Source organism: Megalops cyprinoides, chromosome 9 (assembly GCF_013368585.1).
Source record: "Megalops cyprinoides isolate fMegCyp1 chromosome 9, fMegCyp1.pri, whole genome shotgun sequence".
NCBI lineage: Eukaryota > Metazoa > Chordata > Actinopteri > Elopiformes > Megalopidae > Megalops > Megalops cyprinoides.
Window position 1 is genome coordinate 13517761 of NC_050591.1, and position 17137 is coordinate 13534897.

The 17137-nt window shown below is 39.4% G+C and overlaps 1 long non-coding RNA gene across 2 annotated transcripts; it reads right to left on the bottom strand.

The window, feature by feature from the left end:
- Window positions 1-1773: 1773 nt before the first annotated feature.
- Window positions 1774-16072, bottom strand: LOC118783264. Of its 2 annotated transcripts, none has more exons than XR_005005187.1 (6): window positions 15821-16072; window positions 11773-12164; window positions 11342-11389; window positions 10011-10121; window positions 7893-8173; window positions 1774-3279 (listed from the first exon to the last, which is right to left on the bottom strand). It is a non-coding gene; the product is annotated as an uncharacterized LOC118783264 (long non-coding RNA). The 2 variants fall into 2 exon arrangements; XR_005005188.1 differs by having other exon boundaries at window positions 7893-8176.
- Between the last annotated feature and the right edge of the window lie 1065 nt (window positions 16073-17137).

Below are 17137 nucleotides of genomic sequence, written 5' to 3' on the forward strand. Positions count from 1 at the left end.
CGAGACGAGAAAGCGCATTCTGCCCACTTCCGTTAGCGTAGGGGTCAAAGCCGAGAAAATGGATACGAGTTTGAGAACTTTGCGTAAAGGTCGCATTGTTTCTGGTGCTAGTGTTCACAGTGACTACACATAACATAGCTAAGACTATAGTGATGTCATGTCTGTTTCTAGAATAGCACATGACTGTATTTCTTCTTGTTATGATCTAAGTCAGTTTGACCATTTTTAACAATATTCACGAGTTCTCTCTCCCCCAAACATATTTTGGTCCTTGTTTTAGATATGTACTACGAAATAAGGAAAACTACTGCTAATATAATAGCAGTATTTATATATATCACTACTACTACTTACTACTATACTATACTGCTAACCCCAAATATAATACTTTTAGAAGCTGCATTGTTAAGAGAAACTTCACATGCACATTTATGACTCATTTTTTGTTGTCAGCCATAGTTTTTCTTCTACCTTTCCAAACAACTATACCAGTTGTGAGTGTGACATGTTTTAACGCAGATGAAACATGTAGAAGTGGTGCCCTGTGTAGGATATATGGCTGTAATGGAGGTCCTTTAAAAACCTGGCAAAATAATCTATACTTGAAATGAGTTTACAAATATCTGAAAATTAGTAACATCTGCTCCATTTACATTCGTGTCCACCTTGAAATGTGGGGTTTGGTAAGCGGCAAAATGTGAGTAATTGTTGAACACGGATTAAGTTAAGGAAGGAAGTTTTTTCTTCGCTGCTCTGGCAACGCAGCAATACAGTCATAACTGTGAAAGCTATGACCTTGGTGCCAGAGACTAAGGTCATGCTTAATGCATTACATTCTCTTTCCCCACGTCATGCCATGTCGTGCAATTCAGACCAGTCTTTTGTGTCAGTGTTTCCTCCTATTGTGCGGTAGTATTTGTGCAGGAAATTCTGGTGCTGCTGCTTAAGTGGTATACTACCCTCAGTCTCAGACAGTGCGGGCAGACTTGGCGAAGGATAAAGGTTACAACAGTAGCAGGTCTAACTCCAGTGACGTGCATCGGACATTGTACACCTTTTCTGCTACTTAAATAATAATACACAAAAAAATCCTTAGTTCCTTCCACCCTCCTGTGTGTAGATATGGGAATGTGGTAAATGACAGTCTCCATCCCTGCCTTTTTTTCCTCCTATTTCCCAGTCCCTAGAGTGATGTACTGAAATAGTAATGTGATCTATGGAAATATGTGAATGCAAGGAATGCACACCTTGTATGTTTACGTTTGTTTACCTTTCTCTCTGCTTTCTGGCAATGCACAGAACCCAGGCAGGAGCAGGTCCTGTAATTCAAAGGTTGCTGGTTTGGCTCTCTGCTGTAGCCTCCTTGGGCAAGACGCTTAATCTGGATTGCCTCAATAAATATCCAGTTGTATAAACAGATAGCACAATATACTTCATGATGTAACTTTTAGTAACCTGGGTCAGTACTATCAGTTCAGTTAGTGAAACAAACACTCACAGAATAGATTAAGAGCAAAATACTTTTATTACACATTGACAATACACATATTAAGGTTGGTCTGAATATAGTAGACCTACTTACTCAATACAGCAAACCTATTAAATATAGGTCTGTAATATTGACTAGAAACATTGTAATGCATGTAATCCCTTTAAACATTTCTAAATCAGTATTTTCAAGCATCAACCACCAACTTACAATCGTATCACTTTCAAAATGCAAATGCAAAAAGCAAAATGCAAAAAGAACATAACAAAACATGGATAATTCCCCACAAAATGTAGCAATATTTAATATTTACACACAAATCTAAAGGGGCTCATGAATCCAGGTTTACAATGCATGTTGAATGATGCTGCATTCAACAAGATTTTTACTGTTGCAGCACTGACAACACATAAGATGAAAAGAAGTATTTTCCAGTTCCAAGTGAAGAACCTCACACAAAATTACAACCACATGAGTTTGAATTATGCAATATAAAACAGTGTAACATACTAATCCTTTCAGCACCAGATTTTGTCTTTTTTGACACCAGTTTAGTAAACAAGCTAAAGGCAGCACTGTCTCTTATCACCTTCAATCTCTGTAACCAGACTGCAGAGTATCATTTTACACATTATCTGCATTCATAACATTATTACATAAATATATATATTAAGCACAAGTTTAATACATGATTGCATTTTTAAGAGTGAAAATGTAGTTGCTTTGTTTCTCAATAGGGCCTGATTATTGGTATTGTACAGTACTCATGGGTTTCTGAATTCCTGGGGGATATCCAGAACATATCCCCTGTGATTGGCAAGAGTCTTACTACCTTACCTTAGTAATAAGAGTCTTACCTTAACCTACTTACTTTACATAAAAATAAAACCTGAACTTGAATTGATTTGATTGGATTGACTGAAGTATTGTACCATTATCTTCTTGTGTGGAGTGTAAGTCTACAAAGTGTTTTAACACGTTTTGGAAGTAAACACCCCCAAAACAGCTAAATTTCTTCTTGAGATAATACACTGTAACTTAACATACATACTGTGACTACAAATCTCATTGAGACAACCATCAGTTTTATTGTCCATCTCATAAATCAATGTGAATAAACAATTACAAATGAGCATTACAACAAGAATACCAATAACAGAAACATTTTTCTCGGATCCATTCATAAAAAGTCATCCAGCAGTGTCTGAAAAATTTTTAATTGTTGTATGTTGTGCGAATATTTGTATATATATATATACTGTCTTGGTTTAAAAACAACTGAATTGCTGTATTTTCATTTAGAAAATAGGCTTTGGAAATTATTCCCAGGAAATTAACTGGATACACTGAATTGGTCAGCAGCTTACCAACATTTCTGTAAGGGCACTGGTTTTTCAGCGCTGCTTAGAACAGAGTGAGATACATATCCCCTCTCTCCTTTAATGCATGGTTGAAGCTTGTTACATCATCAGGAAAGTAAACTGATATCTGTTGCTGCAGAAGTGGCTGAAAGCTTTTTTAGACCAAAGCACATCCATTACCACAGTTAGTGTGCTTATTACTGTCTTATGTAAAACATCCAAGGCTTTCTGGTTAGGCCTTATCCCAGATTTCTGGTAGCCTGAGCTGCCATCGGAGAGTGATTTACCAAGACTTTGCCAACGACTTGCCAAGAATCACATAAATAAAAGTTAAAGCAAACAACAATTCAGTATGAAAGTTGTTTGCTCCAGCTTCCCTTCGTTGCTATGCTTTGCACAGTTCCTGCAGAAGGTGACCAGCTTCCAAACCTAACAAGATAAAGAAAATTCATTATATTAGACAGTGTTCACAAATACCACTAAAGTGGTACCACTTAAAACCTAACAGGAAACAGCCCCTGAGAGATTGTAGCCAAACAACATGCACTGAGTTCAGAGTTTATTGCTGTTGACAGTAGAAAGTAATTAGGTGAAATGGAACAAGCAAAATCTTTCTTTTCTGTACAACAACAGCAAAAAAAAAAAAATCAAAGCCCAGGTTCTCACTCAATTTACATTACATTTACACCACAAGATGGTCCACTGTCAATCCTTTGTCCAAACGGGGGATTTCGATGACACCGTGAATCACCTTGCATTAAAATAATTTCTCTGGCTTCCTCTCCAAAAGCAAACTGCAAATGTGTCACTGAGGCCAAATGAAAGAAACCAGAAATCTCCTTCAAACAAATGTGCACATGTGAAGACAACTTCAGATTAGGTCTGGCCTGCAATTGTGCATGGCATATTTTGGGGACTCGGCCCATGGCAGTTGAAATGAGTTTCCTGCACTTTTTGTTTGCACAGGCTCCTCTGGGACACTGAACAGAATTTTGAAATGATGACATTAGACCTTTGTATCTTAAATTCAAAGGAATAGGTGATTTCACAGTTTGTCAGTTCCACCCCCTTATGTTTGCACACTTCCCACAATGGCCAACTGCCAACTGATGCCTGCAAAGGTCACTATCGAGCAGCTCTGGCTGGGGTTTAGAACTGTTCGTGCTCATGCCAGATGTATCCTCCCTCTTTCCAGTAACTATAATGATTGGCCTTCCTCATTAACCATTATAGTTTTAGCATGTGAAATGTCTTATTTTTGTTTTGATTTTTCAAAACTTTTTCTCCCACAGAAGATCTTTATCACATCATCCATAGAGTTTATATCATTATGTATTTCAACTGCAAAGAAATAGACTTTATCACATGTGGTTTGGCATCCACATCCACCAATATTTGCCAGTATCCAAAATGAGAATTTAACCATAATCATTTTGTATACAAAAGCCTCCTACAATACACTTTGCAGGACATTTTTTGTACATATGCCACCAATCTTGGAGTAGCAGAACTGCAAAGCAAGACTGTGTGCTGTACAGTTTGGTGGCAATGCCTCCTAATGTTTGCCAACCCACAAACTGACAGTGTTTTTCTGTAGTTGGCTCGTAAATCCAATATTCCTATGGAACATTATGTTTTTTCATGCTAATAGTTGACATTTAAGACTACTTGCATTGCTAAGGTATAGGTGATACAATGGTTCAGTGTTCCCACCATTTAACATTTGTCATTATGTATTCTGCATGGTTTTTGGACACTTTGCTCACCTGCATCAGTGTCCTAGGCCAAAAAGCATATGATATTTTCTACACACATGATGGAGAGTCTAACTACCTTGCAAAAATTCATTTACATATAAATTAAATGAGTCCCTTCTATTAGGTTATTCATTGAAGAGCCCTAATAAATACCCTATAGGCTGTTTATCTCACACCCTATTATATGTTATTTACAGCTGGCTGGGTGAAACAGTTTGTATCCATATTTCACCTGGCAAATACATGTTCATATATCTCCTGACAGTCTGATGTGTATATCTGTCACCTTTTACATGACAGGAATAGGTAGTATTGACCATGTGTTTTTTATTGAAGTGTAACAGTAAAAACAATTACTTATTGTTTGTTAAATGTAAGTTTAAAAATAATTATTTGGTAATTCTTTGGTAAAATAATGCTTTGGTATTTTGTTCTCATGCCATTAATTTGGAAAAATTAATATTCTAGGGCAGCGTTTCCCAAACCTCTCCTGGAGGACCACTTGTCCTGAATGTTTTGGATCTCTCCCTGCTCCAACACAGCTTATTTAAATGATCAGTTTGTTATTAAGCAGCTTCAGGAGTTCATAACAAGTTGTGAATCAGCTGTGTTGGAGCAGGGAGAGATCTAAAACACGCAGGACAAGTGGTCCTCCAGGAGAGGTTTGGGAAACGCTGTTCTAGGGTATAGTCAGTCTTAAAAGTATTACTTTCTTTTCCAATGTTGCTGTTTTTGGCTATGTTGGAAGTGGTCTGTAAACCCTTCTACCAGGGAGCTCAGATTAGCAGTCTACTGCCCTGGCTGTAATTTTTGGTGAAGCCTCGGTTCTGTGATTAAGAGTCAACATACCTCAAGAAAGGGTCTTGTCCTCAACAGCAAATTGGGTAATTCTGACAAATTAATTTCTGCATAGTAAGGGTAAACATCTTCTACAGTGTACCAGACTGTGTCTGCTCACTGGATCTATGGATTTTCAACAAAAGTTTGCTAAGTGTGGGTGTGCTGACTCTGTTGTTTGTAGAACTGAGGTTATCTCTGACTCCTGTCCTCACCCACATATTTTCTACTGAATGATAACACTAGGCTGGGCCTTTCTGTCATGGGCCAAAGATTACTCCTCTCAGCTCTCACAGCAGCCAAGAAAGCTATTTCATAGGCCTGATTTACTCCAGAACTTCCATTCTTTCACACTTGGTTATTCCACTTCCAGTCTATTGTAGCCCTTAAAGTTCTTCTGCTAAAAAGAAAAGAGCTGAGAATGGAACACAATTAGATCTTGCACTAATATTGTAGAAATGATCAGGGAGTTGCTGTAAGGCGTCTTTTTATACAGTCATTTTTCAAATAAACTATGCATTCATTTCATGAGTATAATGATTGTGGAATTATTGTGGCTGTTCTGATGTCCACAGTAATGCCACAATAAAGTATGTAACTGCTGAACTTCACAAAAATTGTTCATCTAAGACTTGAGGTCACTTATGTAATCATTTGTTTTTTTTTTCTCACAACAGTGAAGCTATGAAAATTATTCAACCATTGCTTATAACCTATTGCTTATAACCATGACTTATAAGGAGGCAATCTCATACCATTCCATAGACATAACTGCAGGGAGATGACTCATCCTCACAAGACTGCAAGACTGATAATTATTTTAATTGTGAGCATATATCCCCTTGTGATGTATCAAAGGATTATTTGTGAGCACTACAAAGCCTATTGTGAGGCTGTGTCAGTGCCAAAGCACTACACAGCAAAATAACTGGGAACATCAATAACCCCACAACAAACTGCATAGGAGAAGCATCCTCTCAGATCTCTCGTCATAACAGAGTTAGCACAGCCAGCTGAAGGCTGGAAGGACTTTTTAGCTTTATATTTATTTTCCCAGGAGGTTCCCTATGAGATAAGGAATCTCTTTTGCAAGGGAAATGGCCAAGAGGTAGCACAATTAAAAGAATGTGTAATACAGAAACAGTACAAGTAATGTGTGTAAAATGTGGGTATTATAAGACACAAACTGGAAACAAACCTAGAAGAGCATCCCATGTGTAAAATGATAAAATTACACTTAAAGCAAAAGCCTCTTACACAGAGAATGCCTTATAACTTTAGTTTAAAATCAGTCAGTGAGATGAGGGACTCGAGTTTGAGACTGGCCTGCAGCTCGTGACAGGACTATGTTTTACTATGGCACAATCTCTTCTTTGCAGCTTCAGTGCGAACACTCAGTCTCTTGTCACTGCTGTGTGAGAGTAAAACGTTTGTGCTGATGCACATTGGTAGTTTGATGGGATGACCTAGGATGGCCTCGTAAGTCAAAACTTACAAGTGTTGCATTACACACAACAAGGGATGTCCAACCAACCAGACTATTGTATCCTAGCTTGGATACAAAAATAAGACTGATAACCTGAGGTATAGTGAGTCAAGTTTGGACAAAGTACAAGAACAGAGAAGTGTGTAAATGATATCTCCATAATCAAAGGCATCCAGCAACCAGCTGGTTATGTGAAGACCTAAACCCGTAAAGCCCAGCTTGGATGGTTTGAGTATGTCTGCAAAACAGGCTTGTCAGAAACTTGCATATGCCCCGTTGAAGATGACACATATTTTGGTTCATCCTTTTCACAGATATATTCATGGCGGCAGTGGGCCTTTATCCATCTCAGACTGTTTCCTTTCATTGTGGAAGTATGACGATTAATACAATTTGAACTGACCTGTTGTAAAAACTTACACAGAATTAGTTACTAACCGTACTCTAACCAAACCCCTGGTCTGACCTGATTGAGTAAGAACAGTTTTCATTAATGTCTTAAGATGTCAGTGCTTTCGCTTTCATGTTGTTCAACAAAGCATGTCAACTTGGACGGCAGACTACAGCATTTCAGGACAGTCTCAGCAATATGCAAAGGCTAACACCTTTATTTAGAACAGAGTGAGCCTCAGCTGGAATATTATTTGTAAAGCTGACTATGCCTGAAGGTCAAAGTCTGAAGAATGTCAGTAATATATTTTGTGCCCCTACACAGTACCAAACATTTTTAACACTAGCCATGGTCTAAAAAGAGAAGTTAAAAATAAGGACTTAAATGAATACACACAAATGTAACAAATGGAGCACTTTGCTTCAATAGTGTTCAACATTTTAACTTAAATAACTAAGTAAGTGCGTACATGGTGATTTGAGCATGTACAGTCAGACTGCAGTTCCTAATAGCGGAGATGTTTTCAAATTTCATAGCAGATACCTTAAAAGGTACACTGGACATACTGTACCTTAGGTCACTCCGAAAGATCTGGAACAGGCCCTCCGCTCATAGCCTTTTTGCCTCTTCGCCTCTTCCCCTCATCTCAGGGGTGGGAGGGAAATGTGGAGCCAGGTTGCAGCTAGCAGCTTTGTCTGCGCAGGCCCAGGCGGTGACCTAACGGCCCATCCTGTTGCCTTGTTCTGCACTGTCACACCACAGCTGCAGGATCCCGTACAGTGTGCGAAGGAACGTCTCCAGCGGCTCTGCCCTGTGGACCTCACACTGCGGGCAGCGCTCCCGCTCCCAGTCCTTCTGGGGAACCAAAGAGAGAGAGCTGAGCAAAAGGAAGCCCTATTCAGCGCCATCCGCTAACCTGAACATCTGTTGGACTGGGGTACATCAGCTCCACCCCTCAGGCTGGAAGTTGGACAAATCAAGGCAACATCCAACCTGCCTGTCTTCAGAAGGGTTTGTTACATTCAGGAGAGAACTGTTTCACTGTCATTATACCCTCGCAGTACAGTTATCGTGTAGAAGGAGAGAATATCATGTTGACAAGAGGGAAAATTGTAAAAACACCGAACTGTAAAAGCATTAAAAATTGTAAACTCTTGTAAAAAAATTAGAGTACATCCAGCGATCAGTGGTCTGAGATTTTCTTTGATATGACTGTGCTGATTTTGTTTTTGCTGTTGTTTGTTTTTGGCCAGACTATCTAACTGAACCAAATGAGCTCTTCACTCTAATGGGGGAAATAAAAAAGTGACGAATATAAGCACAAAGAGGGTACAAACAATGGCCTGCAGTGAGTCATATAGAGGGTTTGACATTAGATTTACCACCGTCTTCTATACTCTCAGGTCAGAATCTGTCCAAGGTAAGGTCAGGAATGTTCTGAAAATCCAATCAGCTTTAATTCAAACAGGGGCTTTAAAGCCAGCCTACAGTAACTGCACAGCTACCTATGCTGCCCCTCTGAAATAGACTGTAGATGTGTGGGCATAGCAACTGAACTTGAGAGTGATACAGTTTGTGTGCCTCAAGAGACAAAATGTGGTTCCCTTCTACTGATTGTAACTGAATGTTTTTCTGCGTAACTCATTGCAGTATTTAGCCTGAGTGCAAGTCTGCCAGCTAAAATTGGCCCTTCAGGCTAAACACCTCCTCAGCCCCTAATTTTGAGCCAACATCACTAGCTGCCAATACTGTTACAAGGCTTTCCACTTCTTTTAACCCTCAAGCCACAGCCATTGAATGTGTAAGCAATTGCATTTATTTTAATATTGCAACAAAGGGTAATAAACGAAAAACAGGCAGAAACACCATATTTATCACAACTCAAATTTGCAGAAGGTTCTGGAGCACTCTTGAGTATTTTCTTTGGAACCAGACCAAATGTGGTTAAAGAACCTGCTCCACTGCAGGTCCTGCAGAACTGAAAGGCATATGTGAGCACACCTAGAGTTGCAACAACTTGTTTTTCAAATCCTTGGTGCTGTTCAACCACTAAGCTAGAAACAAATTTCCCTGGAATGACACATGACACTCATGTGGGGACATTCATGAGGGGAATATAGGCTGGGCAGGCATGTATTTTTACATAAAGCTATCGCTATAATGTGTGCTGTTCTAGATTGTGGATAGTTTGAAATCCCTATTTTCAGACATTAACAGAGCACACATTTTCAGTGCTTTGGTTGTGGTTAAGCAGCCGCTGACTCACACTCACTGACTCACTGTCAGACTGGCTGCCAGACTTACAAATGGCTCCCGTATCTAATAGCAGTGCCTTTCTGTTACCACTAGATGACAAAAAAAACCCTATTAAGGGAGACCTAAGCAGTCACAGTGCCTGTTCAGCTCTTGTTTCAGTTTCTCCTCATCAAACACCTCTAGATTTTGACAAGAGGAAAATAAGAGGAAACTGCCCTGATTACAATAACATCATGCTGTTCCAACAGACAGAGATATGCATGTGAAATGAAGACTGAGTTCATGTCAAACCAGAATGTAATGACTAGGCTGGAGTTTATTTCTTGATTAACTAACTTTTATAACCATGAGCAAACACACAACTTATGATGTACAGCTTGGATATACAGTTTTGTACAGGTAGCAGAGTTAAGCTTTGCCTAGAAGGGCTCACCTGACTAATGGACATCAGTCTTCTGGTGAGTTGACCACTTAAATTAGGATTGAGATACACCAACACTTTTGACTCCTCTGCAAAGCACCTCAATGTGGAGGCAGGACATTTCTGCTCGACAAATGCAAAGATAAGAAGAAGTTAGTTCATTTGGCCTTTACTGTGTTGTTGTTTGGCAGATGTTTTTAATTCTCAGATTTGAACTAATAATCATGCTTATGCCATCCCAAGCAAACAGGAAATATATGAGGACTGAAACACACAAAAGGTGTGGAAGGACAAGGAAAACATTTTTCCTTGGAATGTGTGCTTCCAGATGATCAAATACTCTTGCTATTTAACACTTTCCTGTTTGGAAATTCCTACAGTGTGTCTAGGCCAAAATCATGACAATAATATGCTGCGAGCAAATGATGGTACCTTCAGTATCAACGATTTACTGTGGGAAATACACAGTACTACAGTGTAACAGTGTTTAGACTTATGCAATAAATACTTTCAAGTGTTTCCTGGCAGCAATATTAGGCTATTATCTCCAAACACAATCAACCTCAATGAGCAGTTTAATCGTGATAGTTTGGCAACTGCTGCACTTATCACAAATGTTTTTTTTCTCCCTTAGATAAGAGTGACCTCAAGGTTTCCACACTGCATCTGTAGTTTGTGGTATGTATACACCACAAAAATTAAAGAAATCTCTGACATGTCCCACACACTGTGACATCTTGACCAGCAATTTAGATGTGCAGTGAAGTGAATTGAACATGGAAAATGGAGGAGCAATCCTCCATAAAATATACACTGAGATCTGCTCGTCTCTTTATATGGTAAATGAAAACTCTGTCTTGTGAGAGTGCTAAAGGGTTTGAAGCAATTAGCAGCAAAGTATATAGGAAAACAGTGGGCGTTATTTTATGTTGTCCTACACTGATCCTGGTAGCACATTGTGTATGCTGGTTTTCTCTATAGTTTAAATGCTGTTAGTTCTTTCTTACAGATATTTGTTTATGGATGTTTTTACTGCATGTTCTGCAAGAGCAATACAAGCAAAGGTGATTCTAAATAAATTATCATGTTATTCCACTTTATGGGATACAAAGTAATTAGTAGTTCAACTGGACACAAAAATGTGCTGAATAAGCAATGTTACAAAACACATCAAACAGCATGTTTCTTTCACAAACAACTCATAACGGCAAGGACATCAAATCACATCACCTCAACCAAATCAAATTAATTGAGAACCCAGGCAGTATTAAAACCAGCATACATGGAGTGTCCCTAGGAACATAGTTTGGAAACCGTATGTAAGAGGGAGATTGTCCACATACTTTATAGTCATTGACATTCGGTGTATAGAGTCCCTCCTCAGTGGAGTTCTGTAAAATGCACATTACACTAGTTAGACAATTGTCACAACACTGTGATTTGATTTTCGTACATCAAAAAGTAGATCAGTAGATTACAGGGAAGGACAGGGAAAATTGCTTGCAAATTCTCTTCATATCAGGGGACGTGAACAACCTACACACAACTGGTCAACATGCAGTAAAGAGACAACAGGAGTGACTCGGGCCCCAATGAAACCCCCAAATCAGCCATGCTACATGAACAAATAAACCTGCACTCAACATCAGTTGCAACAGAAACACCCCAGTATGACACTCCACACAAGACCTAAAGGAGGTGGTACTCTATGGGGCTTCTGACACTAAGTGCTCATTAAAGGTCCCATTTTAAAAGATAAAACATCCAGCCTTACCATTCTGCCGACATCCTTCAAGATGCTTTCCACCACGCCAATGATTTCGCGGCGGCATCCCTGCGGGCCCCTTGCCCACACCGTCGCCATGACGCCCACGTAAAGCAGGCCCAGTGCGGCAGAGAAACAGCGGCTGGGCTTTCCTTTCCTTCGTCCCCACAACATGGCACAGTCCCCTACCCGTCAGAGGCGGTGCGGTGTGCACTGAAGAGGGGAGGGGAACGGGCTCCAGCTACAGCTCGTCCATGGCCTTTACCAGCGCGTCGGACAGTCAGTCTTCCATTGGCCACTTTGTGGCTACCCTCCCCGAGAAAAAATGCATCACATCCTGGCAGGGCGGACAACTTCAGCAGTCTCACCACACCTCCATGTGCAAACTGACTCTTCTTCTACTGCAGAGAGTTTAAAAAAAGCATTGGAAATGGTTCTTATCTGCTCAAAGTCCTGCTCATTAATCATTTCTGGAATAAACCGAAAATGGGCTAAATGGGCTGTAGTTATTAAGCTATTTAGTAATACAATTCAGAAAACAATTTGACATTTAAAATGGGATCAGACATAAAGTATTATCTGGCCTGAGAATATTTTGCCAGATAAAACAGCTGCTGTTGGTACTTGGCTTTGCTATATTGTTTCATTTTATTTATTTTTTTTTCATTTTTCAAGTTTTGGCCAATACAGTATCGTATCTATACAGTGAACATAAATCAGTAAATTCACTGCACAAGTTAGACAGTTACCTAAGTTAGCTGGCAGATGTTAAGCTTGTCAAAAAACATTAACATTATTAATGATTTAGATAGCTTGCTGTCTTACAAGTTGGGTTTACAAAAAGTTAAGTAAGGTACAGCTAACAGTCAACCACAGGCAATCAGCAAACTAGCTAGCTGAACGTGAAAAAGCATAAATTCTGATGCTAAAATGTGAAACTGAAACACTCAAACTAAAATAGTGTACAGTTAAATTTAGCTGTTATAAATATTTTTGTCCTTAGGAAAAAAAGTAGCTACACCGATTTACCGCTAATGAAGTCTTCCATATATGACTAATCACAAGATGCCACTGTCCCACAATAATATCTGTCTGAGCATGCCTTTGACGTTAGCAAGCTAGCAAGTAATGCTGTGTTCAAGACAGCTTGGAACTAGTAAAAAACAACATCCGACTAGTGAAAAAATGAATTGAATGGTTGTTAAACTAGGAATTATAGTTCAGAAATTCGGGTATCATTTTTGAGCTCTGATTTATTCGACCTGAGCACCGGTGACACCACAACAAGGAAAAGTTTCCAGCGGTTGGGTTAAAAGTAGCCCATTTATGGGTTCAAAGGAAGAAAGTTTGTAAGCTACTGCATACGTTTGCTAAATAAATATCCTACTTCAAGAAAGTCATTGATTTATAAGAAAAATATTTAATACAGGCCTAAATATCTAAGGCCTAGCCTACTGGCAACTGACTAGATGATCTTGAAATTGTAGTAACTTCAGTTTTTTCTTGATCAACAAAGCAGAGAGAGGGATTGGCAATTGAAACTCAATTTGGGGACCATTCAGGGAGTGTAGTTTGTTGGCTATTCTTCCAATGGGGTATCACACGAGATCATTTTCCTACCATTTTCCAATCTATAGTCTCAAATAAACAAAATTATATGCTTTACAATTTCCCCCACATTCACCTACAAGTCTATGGTTGCATTTGCATTTCTTCCCTATAGTATAATGCCCAGTCTATTTAACCATTTTGGTGTTTTATCGTAATGTCTATCCTAAATAAATTAGATACAGATTGTGTTCTCACTAATTTCAAGAGGCTTGTAGATTATGGTCGCTGATATGTTACCAGTTTGGGTAACTTAGCTACCAAAATTGTATTGATATGCAAACGCCACTGAAAAGTCCAAGCTGGAAACATGCCAACAAGGAACGGCTGTGGGGATTTACTAATATTCCCCAGAACCACGACAAACAGTGATGGAAGAGACAAGAAATAAGAAAGAGATGTTTGAAAAAGGAGAGCGTCAAGCCAAACAAATGAGTAACTGAAGCGTAAGATGAGAAACTTGTTGAGATGTGGTGAAAGCACAAGGCTTTAAGAGGTATGGTGCATATGGTGCATACTTCAAACTTTACTTGGCACGCTCTCATATGAAATGCTCATACACACTTCTGAAAACCCAGCACTTTCATCAGAAACGCTTGCGCACACACGCACACACACACAGGCCTACACATGAAACACTTCCATCTCTCTCTCGATATATACACTATATGGACAAAAGTATTACATTGTAATGACATTGTATTCAAATACATATACTTTAATATGGAGTTGGTCCCCCTTTTGCAGCTATAACAGCTTCCACTCTTCTTGGAAAGCTTTCCACAAGATTTTGGAGTGTTTCTGTGGGAATTTGTGCCCATTCATTCTGTAGAGCATTTATGAGGTCAGGCACTGATGTTGGACGAGAAGGCCTGGCTCGCAATCTCCGTTCCAGTCCATCCCAAAGGTGCTTGATGGGGTTGAGGTCAGGGCTCTGTGCAGGCCAGTCAAGTTCTTCCACACCAAACTCATCAAACCATGTCTATATAGTCCTTGCTTTGTGCACTGGGGCACAGTCATGTTGGAATAGAAAAGGGCCTTCCCCAAACTGTTGCCACAAAGTTGGAAGCATAGCATTGTCCAAAATGTCTTGGTATGCTGAAGCATTAAGATTGCCCTTCACTGGAGATAAGGGGCCTAGCCCAAACCCTGAAAAACAGGTGTGGCGAAATACTTTTGTCCATATAGTGTATGTGCGCGCATGTGTGTGCGAAATTCTCAGTCCAACAAACGAACAAATATAAACACGAAATAGGTGTGCTTTGAACAGCGTTACTTGGAAAAACCATATCCGACACATTTTTATATCAAACCGCGGTATAGCCACTGTTGTATTGACAGGGAACTTTTAACCTGCTCCTACTTCAGCAGCGAAATGCATGACATTTTTGGAACCTGTTGCACTGGTGTCCGTGTAAAAAATGCCTTTGAAAGAACACCAAGCAACGGAAGGAAAGGATGAGCCGACATGCTTGCGAGGGAAAACGCCTCCATAAACTGTTGTTACGCGGCTGTGGGGAATCAAAGCTTTTGTCACACTAACAAATTAACAGAGGTTGATGCCACCCTAAATTACCTAACGATCTTGAAAAGCATCTTTCCTTGTCATAAATCAACCCATTGTGGTAGACCTGAAACAACAATGGTTTTGTCGTTTCATTGGCAAACGTCAAAATCAGACTGAAAATTGTCAATGTCAATTATCATTGGCTACTTTATTATTTGGATAAATAAGACGAATAATTGACAATTTATTTAAAAAAATAAGGCGAATGCACATATATCGCGTTTTGTAATGAAATTCAAACACATGGTTGGCTTCATTTTGTTTGAAATACAAAGCTACTTTAAAATGCTTTTAAAATCATGTGGGTATGTTGGTGTGTAATTTTTACTGTTTTTTTTTTTTTGTATTTGTTTACACAGCTTCGGATCATATCATTTTCGGTGGAACAGAATGCCTTTATTTAGCTGGTCAGTCTGAAAAATCAACGAAACGAGACACGAGATTTTCCTGTATTGATCTCCAAGTTCGTGACTGCATTCGCATTTTCTCTCTCCATAATAATCCCCAGTCTATTTAACAATTTCGGCGTTTTATTGTAATCCTTATGCAACAGAATTCAGATTTAGATAGTGTTCACTAATTTCAACATGCTTCTAGTTTATCCTCAGCGGTACACCTCCAGTCAGTTTTAGGTAACTCGGCTACCAAAATTCCACTAATGTGCAAACGCAGCACTGAAACAGTCCATAGTAAAACGTGGAAGCCGTTTCGTGCAAAACGGCGCCTCATACATCTGCAAATGACATTAATGTGTCTTGACGTACGAAATCCAGATTATACCCATGATACATTTCGTATGTCTCGCAGTTTCATTTGAACCCACCGATTAGCAGTAACTTCGTCAAAACTCAGCCATCATAATTAAATTAAAAAGGAACTTACACGATATCCCAGCAATGCGCCAAAGTGAAATAAAAAGCGAAAACACAAGCAGCCTCAAAGGCCGGGGCGGTGCATCTTGACCTTCAATCCTTTCCGCAATAGCATTTGAGCCTTTCTACGACCGTCTATGTTAATACCAAGATGCAGCCAGCCGTGCCTGTCAGTTGTATACCCATCGTCCCAGAATCGTGCAGTGGGATTTTGAGCTCCACCGTTCCCCACGACTTAAACTTATACTAGTTTTCTGTGACGGTACAGTTACGAATATACTCAAATCAAGCCAGCAGTGCACGCCTACTTTAAGATTTCTGGAGAAAACATGAATGGGCGCTGACGAATGAAGGCTGTTCTTTACTTCGGCCGCCATACGGTAATTTGACATACCGCAAGAGTGACTCACTTACGATACACTATTCATTTCTCATTATCAGTTTAACTCAATATGAGCCATAACTCTTCCAAAAGCAGTATGCATCCCACTTTAAAATACCCACATACCTTCTGGACTATCAATTTTGAAAGTGACAGCAATGCTGCAATGCTTTGGGAGGATTGTGGAAACAAAATAATAAAAACACGCATGCATCCTATACCGATTTCAGGATTGATAGTAACATATTCATCTTTAAGTCCGGGAATCGGACAGAAATCACCCACCCTGAGCACTCCTGTCAACAACGGTTTTACAACACTGGTCGGGGAGAGGTGACCACGTTCAAACAGCATGCCGTTGGGTTCAGTCAAATTCAGAATGAGTAAAATTGACGAATTAATAAATAACCTATAAGGGGTACGTAATCGACTATGATTTCAGTCAATATGCTACATTTTAACAAAGCCCAATACATAGTAACCCCTCTCATTATCTACAATATGTATGTCATTACTTTTTGAGTTAATTCATTTTAAAATAAGGCACGCGAACTAGCTATTAAAATGTTGGTGCGCAACAGGGTGTATTCTTAATTTTCCTTTAACAAAACCTCCACGTAATGGTTTCGACGTGTTTAAAGATATTTACCGCCATCTAGTGAATCTTACCGAGCCTCCAGTGAAATTATACCGCACATTAGTCGGAGTTTCTTTACCGCTGACCTGCCAGAGGGACTTCGCATCCTTATTCTCTTTCCCCTTTAACGGAGACAGTTACAGACAGTCAACACACTGTAGCCTGTGAAGGAGGAGCCTTTCCCCAAAATCTGAGACTTTTTAAATTGTATTGTTCAAAACAGTCTTAAATGTTTAAGGATTCTTTCAGTTTACCATCTTAACAATAGATCTCATTTCAGCCTGTGTGATTGTGTAATTATAGCTGAG